The 11,555-nt window shown below is 40.2% G+C and overlaps 1 long non-coding RNA gene across 2 annotated transcripts; it reads left to right on the top strand.

Moving 5' to 3' along the window:
- Window positions 1-1,599: 1,599 nt before the first annotated feature.
- LOC135794248 (uncharacterized) lies at window positions 1,600-10,860 on the top strand. 2 transcript variants are annotated; one of them, XR_010548844.1, is made up of 3 exons: window positions 1,600-1,821; window positions 10,153-10,323; window positions 10,374-10,860. It is a non-coding gene; the product is annotated as an uncharacterized lncRNA (long non-coding RNA). The 2 variants fall into 2 exon arrangements; XR_010548843.1 differs by lacking the exon at window positions 1,600-1,821 and adding an exon at window positions 9,938-10,056.
- The last annotated feature ends 695 nt before the right edge of the window (window positions 10,861-11,555 follow it).

Below are 11,555 nucleotides of genomic sequence, written 5' to 3'. Positions count from 1 at the left end.
CAAAATGCCAAAAGATGCGAAAGATATAAAACATGTAAAATGCATAGAATGCCGCGCAGCGTGCTAGGATGCCGATGTGGAACGTCGACGAGCCTGCATTATTCACGACCCACTCGATCCAAGATTACTCTCAATTCTTTCAACTCATATTTACAAATATACCAAATACGAATCAAAAAATAGAAGCATTTGGAATGCAAACTAAAGAGACCAGGAAAAAAAGATAAAAACAACAAATACTATCATTCCCCGACGTAAAATTCTTGACCCAAACCTTTCATTTGACGATATAGCTTATAATAAACGCATATCAATAATGCAGATACATCTCTCCTTTGATATATCATATGTCTATGAATGAATAAATTTTGAATGCACCACTTTAACGAAAATAATATCGGATGAATAATGCAAATCGCTGGATATTGATGTTTTTCGAAAAAAAAATATCAAAGAAATTTAATTCGTGAGTGTTTCAAAAACGATTAATAACGTGACATTATGTAATAAACTTTGAAAGTTTCTTTCCGGAAAGTTTTCAAACGCTACTACTATATAATTCTATTCGTTGAAGGAGGTTTTCTTTCATTTCACAGCACGCAGTATCAAATTCAATGGCGTTTGGCTTTAGTTAGGTACTGTGAAGTCTGAAAGAAATGCTGCATTGAAGGAAATGAAATTAGTTTTCAAGCTGTGCGGCTGGGTCAATCAGACAGTACAAATATAATAATCAAGGAAAAACTGCTGAATAGCGGCTGAGTTGTTCTATTCACGAGTTGAATTCGAACCGGCGAACAAAAACTGAAAAACTTTAAACCAACACGATTAATAAATATGAATGAAACAGGCGGGGAAAAATTGCTGAATATTTCATTTGAAAAGTTAAATAGTTTGAAAAGAAAAATTAATTATATTTTGTTCGGAATGTAATAGAAGTGACATGGTGGAAAGCTATTGGATCAAATATTTTGCCGTATTTTGTGCGCTGCGCAAATGTAACAAAAGAAAACGTTTCATGGAACATTTCCTTACGTGCGCTTCGGTAGCAATTGCACAGCACCTGAACCTTCGGCCGTAACTCCTGCAGGAACAATAAAAGAACGGGGGGCGATTTTCTCGGCCGCAAGGAGCGATAAAAAACCGTGAATATATTTTTGTGTAATTGCGCACCATAAGTCGGGAGTTTATTATTCTTAGTTCGGCGGCGCTGGCGTGTTACAACTCCCTTGGGCGCATCCTTCGGGCTCATACCCCGCACACCCACGCATACACTCACACTTGTAGGGTACATGCGGAATTATTTCCACTTGCTGAGAAGCAGAACAAGCAAAAACACTAGGTAATTGCTTAGAATGTTGAAAGTGGAATCAAATTGTTCTTGTTAGTCTGAGGAAAACTAAAAAACGGCCGGATCAAATTCATTAATTTTTTATTTATTTTCTTGGTAGGAAATGGCGATGGTTTGCGAGAAAGAAAGTTGGAAAAAGGAAAAGTTTAGAAGAATATTTAAAAATGAGTAATTTTTTAGTGTAGATTCACGTAGATGGCGCTCGTGGTGGAAAATCAAAACTGACAGTTTGGGCATCTGTCAAATATATGACAGAACCTCTTTTGACATCGATTTGACTGAGATTTTTCATTGAGTTGGCGCCATCCGACCTGAACTTCCAAAAGGAGCTGAGAAAAGGATCTAGAGAGCCACGACTGGACTGCTGGACGACTAAGGCATGATTAACGACTGAGCTTGCAGTGCTCACTCCTTTTATACCTACGAGCGACCATCAGAAAGGGGTGGGAGTAGGTGCAGCAGCATTTAATTAGGTAAATATCACAGGTAAGAGGGTGGGTAAAGTTAGACCTAGCATATAAGGATCAAGTTACAAGGAGGTCCTACCAAGAATTATTTATATCTATTTAGTTTTGCTCTGTTCTCATGCCAAAGAAACATTTATTTGTTAAAGAAATTTTGCAAGTGATCTCCGTCCTGGACTTGCTTCACTCCTGTAGCTTTTGTTTTATAAATGAAGCTTACTTACGGTTCGGTTAGCAACAAAACACAACGATTTTGTGTTTTCCCCGCACGACAATCCGCAGAAACACCAGACAAACGTGCATACAGAACGCGACGATAACATGTGCAAACATGGACGATGCCGCGACCACAAATATCCACACACCATCACCGAAAAGACAGCGGAGACCAAGAAATAGGTAAACACATTCTGTGCCTTGTATATCTACACAATACCAGCAGTAGTGCAGCAGGAAGTAGAAGAAAACAATATGTGGTCTCGTTAATTTTGCACGTGTCACGAATGCTTACGGTCCCGGCAAGTGCAGGGACCGAATGCAAATTTCCTCATTTTACTTGTGATTACTGTATACACTATTCACAACACGACTCCGGTTATTTTTATCCCCGAAAAATTTGCGTTTTTCTTTGCCGGTCTACGGGGCTGTAGACGGCTGAGAGCGTCCTTAATTGAAACAGCAACAAAACAATTAGTGACGTCACAGATTGAAGCAATTAGCAGCCGTGAATGCGGTGGAGGCGTACGGAGAGAGATGTGTTGTCACGTGGCCTCCGCTGTGGCGCACTCGCTGCATTATCCTGTCACTTAGTCCTATTTCCCAGTTGGATTCTGGGGGGATAATATAATTATATTTTCCATTGCGAGCGCCCGGCGCACACTATACCTCCACTAGCTCTTATATCCGCGGATGGACGACCCATCAGTCGGGGTGATGCGCATCAGCGGCGCGGAAGAAGCGCATCGAGCGCTAAATGTATGTAAATTCACCAACTAAATAACTTGTGGACTTAATTTACACACTGGTCAAACATTCACCAGCATGCCCTGCAAGTTTCTGCCACACAAATTAATAATCAGAAATTTAATGTTGTGACAATTAATCATGCATTGCACTTTCAAACTTGATAAATAAACCGAGCGCCACAGGCAATCAATTATTGTTGTCACAATTGTCACCGGCTAACGAATTTTCTATCAATGGAAAGTGTCAAAATTTGTCCAATACATGGTCTTCAAATATTCACTTAATTTATTATAATTATCACTAAAAAATCATGAATTTTAAATTTAATCAAATTAATTCCTTTAAAAATAATGTTTTATTGGTGATTATTAAAAACTTGGTTAGGTTTTTAACGGTTTTGATTTTTGGATGATTGCAACCCTCATTGCACACTGCAATCATCGGATTATACGTTATGCAAAAACAAATCTCGCCCACGCTCACACTAAATCAAAATCCGCTAAAAACCTTTCGATTTTAATTAATGGTTTAATTACAAAAATATGTCCGCCCGTTGCATGTTCATTTCATTTGTTTATTGCACGCTTTTTGCAAAGCATTATTAACTTATAATACGTCGTGATGCCGCTGCCAATGCGAGAGGAATAAATCATGGCGGACGCGTAACAAAATCCCACGTGAATTACATGATCCGTCATTTCATTCATTAACACGCCGTTGGAAAATTTGAGCAAAAGCCAAAAGGCTTAACAGCATCCAGCTAGATATAAAAATATTTATAGGTTATCACACATTTTGAGCGTCGCGCGCGTTTGTTGCATCCATGATTGTATCGCCGTATATGTATCGAGTATTGCTGCTTCTTCGGGGGGGGGCGGTTTGCATATTTGATGAGGGCGTTTGGCAAGTCGTCGCAGCCGTGCACGCCCGAAGGGCCATAACTCATATCGGAGCGCCGAAACGCCTCGTCGATCGGATGCAATCGCTCCTCACTTCGCACATGCTTTTACATACATAAAAGAACGGCCGCCATCAGAGAGACACAGGACGCACGACTTCAGAGGAGCGCAAAGTGGGGTTATGTACGGCATCTTTGATGTGTTTTATGCGTATGAAACTACAATTTGAATAAATCGAAAATTGGAGACGCACAAGCAGAAAAAGTTGCTTTCTTCTTTGTCAGTCTGTCAAAGTAGTTAATTTTCTTTACACTAAATGATTGATCACTTTTTAATTTCAAGCGTTTGAAAAAATGTCGTGGGTGTTAAATGCAAGGGCGACTAATTAATACAGAATTTCCAAAACGTTTCGAAACTCATAACGCACTGTAACTTAATTTGTACCTTTACCACAGAGGGTGGAGAAGAAAAAAAAAGTGTAATTATTGGCTATAACGCATGTTAGCACATGTTGGTGAAGGTAGGAGTAAACCAAGGTACTTATTAGTACCATAATGGTTGACATCCCGTACGTACGGATGGAAAACTTTTTTCCCGTGTAATTAATCGAGAAAAAAAACCAACTATCGAATGTGTAATGTGTAATTATAACTTGATAAGTGTGTAATTATTGATGGCACAAAACTGAAACATTTCTCGATGATATAATACTTGAAGTTTAATTTGTGAAAGAGTAACTCTCGTGGTTTATGACTGCAAATTTTGCGCAAAACTAACTTTTTTTTCTTGCTGGCGGCACGAAACGTTTCTATTTCTCTCACGGGAGAGATTCGCCAGCGACGCGCCAGTTTAAAATGGTGCCCCGCTTTCTTTTTCTTTATATTCACTTACATTACAATTCGTGCACAATTCGTTTTTATTCTCCGGGCACAAAAAGAGCCAGAGAGTCATCTTCAACCGGAAGCGTCTTATTTTATGGATGCTAACTGCCTAATGTTGGCGAAGTATATTGCCTCTACGCCATTTCGGTTACAATAACCGCGCGCGCGCTTCGTTTTTTTTCGGCGCGCCATTTAACGCCCGAGATGCAATTGCGCTGCTCGTCGGTACGTGCGCGTATTAATCATTCATTCTAACTTCGACGCAAACGGCAATTATTTTCCGGGGCGCAGGCGTCGGCGTAAACTGCGCACGGCATTAACATTTAAAAAACAATCGACACGAATTTATTGCGCATTACATGATTTCCATTTCTTTTATTGTGTGTTAGGCAACTCACAATGCAATACACACACACATGAAGAAGATATGGGTTATGTTATGTACAAGTTGTTAATTAAGGATTTTTTATACTTTGCAGCTAGAGGCGTCCGGGAAAATTCTATTACCGGCTGTTTTCTTATTAATGCCCAAAGACAAACAGATCATATTCGACCCGGAGGTTTTTTCTTCCGCCCGGACGAAAAAAGAGCCATCCACGAATCTCGCTAATATAAACAGAATTAAAATTAACGCTCTGGTAACTTTTTAATAGAGTTTTTTTTCATTTTTCCCCTTCGAGCCAGTGTGCACGCACACTTTGTTAATAATAACGATGGCGCTGTACGCGAATATTTTGCGTCGGCGGCGTCGATGCATATCGCCGCAAGGTGCGTGCGCTCCCCTGATTAAGAATCAGCGCCCCCGAGCGTTGTTTGTCATTAGAGCTGGTGCTCGCCTCTGTTTGCTAATCACAGATGTGGCGATGTAGCAAAGGCCAAAATCACGACCTGCAAAACCAACACCATTTGGGTAATTCATGCCCACAAGCGAAACATACAACTACCACGATTTAGTATATGATATTGTTTATTATTATCGCAAAAGCTCAGATGTTTAAGATGGCAAGCAGGAAAAATATTTGCTGAGAAACTATTGCCTTGAAGGTTGAAACCTTGGTGGGGGAATATTGTTACCACTGAAAGATGGACAGTTTACACGAAACTCCTGCTGGTAACACATCGTCGGTGGTACATTACTCGGAGGTTGATATCCGGGGTAAGATCCTGGGCATCCAGGAGTCGGACAGCCTGGTGGGTACAACGGCTGACAGAAGGGATTGAAAGGTCCAGATTTGGAAGCGGCTGCTTCAAATGACGGTGGGGGTATGGGTGCTGTCACCTGTGTTGGTAGGAACGTCTGGGGTATAACTGTAATGTTTCCAGCTTGCATACTTGGGCATTGATTCTGAGGTGTTTGGGACCTGACTTGCCCAGGAGGAGATCCCCATTGATAACTGTTGTAGTTATCTGGTTGGCCTTTGCACACCACGCAATGCATTTGTTCAATTTGATCTCGATTAGTTCTTTTTGAGAAATGGTCTTCAATCATTTGCTTCATCAGCTGATCATGCTGGATTTCTTTTAGTAGTGGGTTCATTTTGGAAACGAACTGGAAATTTTGATCTGAACTCATGCTCGCGTTTGAAATTTGAGTTTGACACAGACGCAGATACAAATGCAAAGGCGTCTTGTTTTTTTGCTTGACAATCACTATTATTTGGGAAAATAATTTGGAAAAAATTGGGACAAATCATTTCAGTATTCTGTTTTGGTTTTCAATAAAACTCAAATATCTCCGAAAATATTAATCATACAACATTGGTAAATATCTTATATCAAAGAAAACTAAATTCCTCATTGTATAAATGCATAGTTTTTAAAAAACTTGCATTATTTTGACACAGCGAGTCAAAAAACAGTTTTTTAGAGTAGCGCTGCAGCAATGTATCAAAACCCCCACTAAATAATAGATATCCTGTGCTAACATAAGTCTCATCATCCGGCGGCACACACGTGATGAGTTATTAATTTTGATAATTAAAGGTGGTAATTAATAGTGAATTATAGATCTAGCCGGGATTGATCTCGAGGGCGCCTTACCTGTTTCCGGAACACAATATTAAAGCGCCTGCACCCCTGTTTAATGCGACACACACACGCGATGCATATTTCAGCGGACGCTGAAGAGTCGCGCACCTCCCAGAAGTGGCTGCGTCGATCGCGCAATGAAATCGTTCGATGTGGCGAATGGAAGTTGCCAACTTCCGAACTGTCCGCTCACGCTAATTGATCTGCAACACAACGGAGGGCGACAACGAGGTGACGAGTTTAGATTGCGGTTGTAACGCACATCCGACAGCCTTTTAGCCCCCCCGACCAAAGGGCAAGAATGAGTATACCAAGCGTTACTGGAATTCTGTTGGTGAATTTATGCCTGGTGCTTGGTGTTGAATATTTAGCTTTGGCGCGCGGGAATTGTTTATAGAAGGGCCGTGTAAATCTCAGTCCTGGTCTGGTGGTGGTCGTGTGATGTAGAAATCCCCGGCGGCTCCATAATCAATCCGACGACCAGGTGTCAAGTCCTCGAGCTCTCCGGCTGCTGAATAAAAGAAGAGTCGTGAGGGGGGCGGCGCCCGTCGTCGGCGGCATCGTGTGTGTGAGCTGCTGCTCTCCGGGCGGCGTTAAAAGCCACGCGATTAAATTATTAACCTCTCGCCACTGCTTGACCCAAACCGCCCTCAAATATTTAATTGTTTCGCGCCGCGCGCCACTCACGCCGGCTCTGATTTGTTATGTCAAATCGTTACTTATGCATATCCGCGCGCTGGGGGCGGCGAAAGCCGAACGCCAAACACGTCGCGCTTGTCCTCCCCGACCAGTCGCCGGTCTTTTTATCTTGCATCTGCATCTCTAGTCCCTGTGCACGTCTTAAAATGTTCAAAGAATCAAAAGAGACGAAAGCCGCATAACAAAACCGCCGCCATGTGAGACATGTGTGATGTATTGTCTTGTCTATAATTTATAATTGAGTCGAATTTCGAAATCACAGCCCAGGGAACATGTGTTTGGTTTCTTTTTTCGGTTGGGTAATGCATGCGGATGAATTTTTCACGAGTGATAATATTGGTCTTTAACGCGGCGCGGCCATTCATTTCTAATGCGTTTATCGGAACGAAATCTCCATTTTATTTCGGTGATTATATAAATTGGCGGTGTGAGAAACGCGAGCAGCGCAATCATATGCGGAGATAATCTGTTCCACCATGTGAAGCTATTCAATTATTGATGGCACTTATTTAACTGAAATCTAACCTAAAATTACTCGTATTATAACCCCAATTTGGACAAAGAAACAAAAAAGAGAAGTACACCGAACAAAGCGTAGTTTTCTTATGATGAGAGGATATTACCATTAATTTGATTAGTATAATATTAGTCATTAGCAACAACTTGGAAAAATCTGAAAATTTCCACTATAACACACAATATACATAAATAATTCCCATTGTCGTCTTGCTAGTAGGTTTTAAATTTTAAAAGCGCATCGATTATAGTTTCATTGAACAGTTAATTAACGTATAATTAGGTAATAATTAATCAAACATCGCGGAGTGTCGCCTCGCACCATTCGTCAGCGATGTGAATTTCAAAATTCATATTACGCTCAATTTACACGCTTGCCGAGCAATTAAAAACTTTAACTAAAAAATTAATCCATTATAATATCGTGTATCAAATGCTTAAAAAAGACAAATGAATGTTTTGAATGATCCGCACAACCCTCCTGTCACTTTGTCGCCCTCTTGCAAAAGATGCTCACTTTATCATTTATCCAATTCCTTTATTGCCAAACCGGTTCCGCCGGAATAATTTGTTAAACACATTTGTATGCATATGTTGTGTGTGAGTGTATGTGTGTGTGGGTACGTGAATATAGTCTTCGGGGTGGTTTTACGCACGTGGCGTAACCTCGAGGTAATGCAAACAGGCGTCGCGGACGACATAACGGCAACGCGTGCCGCTCAAGTGGCGCATTAATTCGATCACATCGTGATTACGAGAAAACCCGGGGATGCAATTAGATACGTATATCAGGGGCGCGTGCCGGGCGTACCCCATCGGTGGCCGCACACGCGCCGGAGGAAATAATGAACAAATTGTGTGTGAGACTGGCGCAAATTGATTTGCGCTCTTGTTAACCCATTATTTCTTCGTTTTATTATTAATTTTAGGTTAATTTGTATTAGAAAATAGGAAGTTTTTCATAAAACCATTTTCCACACCCTTAAAGTTAAATTTTAGTGACTTTCAGTAGTCTATGTTATTTTCCTATGTTTAAACTATCTTCAAACCAAAATTTATCAAAATTGGTTGAATGGTTTTTACGTAATAGCGACACAAACAAACATACAAACACAATTACGTTCCAATTTATAATACTAGTTATGATTCTAGGGTGTAGATTGTTTTTAGGCAACTAATATTACACTAGAATTATTTTTTTGTCATTTTTGGTTTGCAAGGGTGCGAATTCTGTCAGAAATCCCAAAAGTATACGTTTCCGTACATCACTTACTGATCAAAGCAAGTGTGGGGAGACCTCGACTTCCCATCGCACCATCGCACCATCGCACCCCAGAGCAATAGTGTGTGCTCGTATGTTTATATTTATTTTATTGTCATGCATGTCGCACTTGTAGAGACGCGCCTCAAGATTGCCAGAGTGCGTTCCCCCATCACGCGTGTTTTGATGTTTGATGTGACTGCATAAAAGCAAAATTTATTGCACACTACAATCAACATTCAAACACCACCACTACAATCATCAATAGCGAATTGTATTTGTAGCAAATGTAATATTTTTATTCATCAAATGCAATTACCTAATAACCGATGATATCTTCGTCATAACTAATGCACGAGCGATCAAATTCTTTACCTGACCATATGTGCGCTGCCGGTTTGTTTGCATTGATCTCACCTTCGTGTTGCAATCCTTTTCCGGCTCCAACTATTTATTAGTTAAGCATTTTGTCCTAACATATGTTCAATATACTAACGCGTAATTACTATTCAAATTCGATAATATTCACTTTTGGCTACCGCAACTTCAATCCCCCTATCAGAGGGGTAGTGGACGGTTACGGTCATATCACGCAGTGATTTTACCAATTAGAAACCACTATGACTTGCAATATGACGTCATATCCGCTATGGAAGACTTTAAAATGGTGGATGGTTAGCAATTCACTTTGTCTACACTTGAGTTGCAAAGTGCATGTTTACCGAAAGACAATTATCGGAGAAAAGGACCGCAGTCGAAATCAAACACACAACAAAGTCCCGGCAAGTTTCCCTTGACTTTTCCCTGCGCGTCGTCCTTTCTTGATGGATGTTCGTGGATAGCGTGTCGACCGCAGCCGATGTCCGTCCGGCAAAAAGACGCGGACGAAACAAATGCTCGGTAAATACTGCAATCAAACAACAATCACATAACAATTGATTTCGATGCGGTGGTTAAAGAACGAGGATTTGCGTGTGCTGATGATCGACCAACTGTAAAATGATACATTTTATTTATTTTACAAAGATCCTTTTGTCTAAAAAATTACCTTTTTATTATTTTAACCTTAAAAGTGCATTTTTCATTTCAGTGTCAAAAAATTCTTGTCAATAATCACTTCATACCCCAAAACTCAAACCTCATCATGGATAACATCGTAGACCTCCTCAACAATTGGCTCAACAACCAAGAACTCCAAGCAACATTCCTCATGGGTTTAACCTGTATAGGAGCATGGGTTGTCCTCACGTGGTTCCTTTGCGTATGCCTGTAAAACATAATCGCCACCCGCTATTTTCGTACGTCTTGCAGATATTGGTCTCTATCATCTGGCCGATTGTCATCATCATCGGCGTTGTTATGATCTTCCCCCAATTTGGCTGCGCCGTCTTCAATCAAATCCTACCCAAATACATGGAATATATGAATATGATGATCCGACGGATTCTGGCGTGTATTAATTCTCCTGGCGATGTAGCATGTTGTTGACCAGAAATGTACCGACAAAGAACGACATTATTGCCAATATAATTGAGTTTTGAGGATAGAAAGAGTGGAGACGGTAGTGAGACGATAATAATAGTGCAATCGAGTAATACCCTCTTATGTAGTGCGATAAAAGCGATTGATGGGAACGCCGTGTAATGTTTGTGACGACCAAATTGAAAGCCATCGAACGGACACGAACGGCCTCGGCTAATAGTCATCGCGCCGCCACCGCCGCCGCCACTGTCACATATATAAGTACTTTGGAATATAGCATTCAAGGTAATTAAAGACAAATGCGAAAGGAGGAAAATGTTTAAAGTCTTTTTTAAATTTACTCGACAAAAAATATTTTCATTTCAAGCAATTATGAGCGTGAATATTTTTTTAAAGACATGACATCGATGGTAATATTTGAAATATTGTTGTAATTATAATCACAACATTCCTACAAATTGCAATGCAAATTTCTATAACATAAACACGATTTTTCAGCTAATTTGTTGGGGTGCACGTTGCGTTACTAGAAAATAATTTAAACATAACACAAGTGAATACAACTGAGCGACGTGGAATTCATATTTAGACTTCAGGAAATATTTACTTACATTTTTACAGGAGTAATTGAGTTTATAATCAGTTTAAAAAAGATTAGACAGATGCAAGTCCGCGTAAAATGACAATATTTGCTTATTTTTATATTCCTTGACAATAAATGAAATCAAATTCATTTGTGCATGTGCGCATGCAAAAACGATGCACGATTTAGATACCCGCAACACGATATTAAAAGACAAGTGATTTTTTAATGACCGATGAATCCGTTCGATAGCGACGCCCGGCGCACCACAAGCCATTTAATTAAATATTCGTGACGAGTCGCTATTAAAAGTAGCCGCAAACAAATATATAGATATACATGTACCATGTACAATCAACATTTTATCACGTTGACAGTAACAAGCATAATTATCCGATAGTTGCAAAGGTGGCTGGCTGGGCGCTTGG

Source organism: Atheta coriaria, unplaced genomic scaffold (genome assembly GCF_025399875.1).
Source record: "Atheta coriaria isolate IRGN ID8LTWV9N9 unplaced genomic scaffold, Caltech_Dcor_3.1 hic_scaffold_6_pilon, whole genome shotgun sequence".
Classification (NCBI taxonomy): domain Eukaryota; kingdom Metazoa; phylum Arthropoda; class Insecta; order Coleoptera; family Staphylinidae; genus Dalotia; species Dalotia coriaria.
Note: the sequence above shows the minus strand (reverse complement) of the source record. Positions and strands in the feature narration are given on the sequence as shown.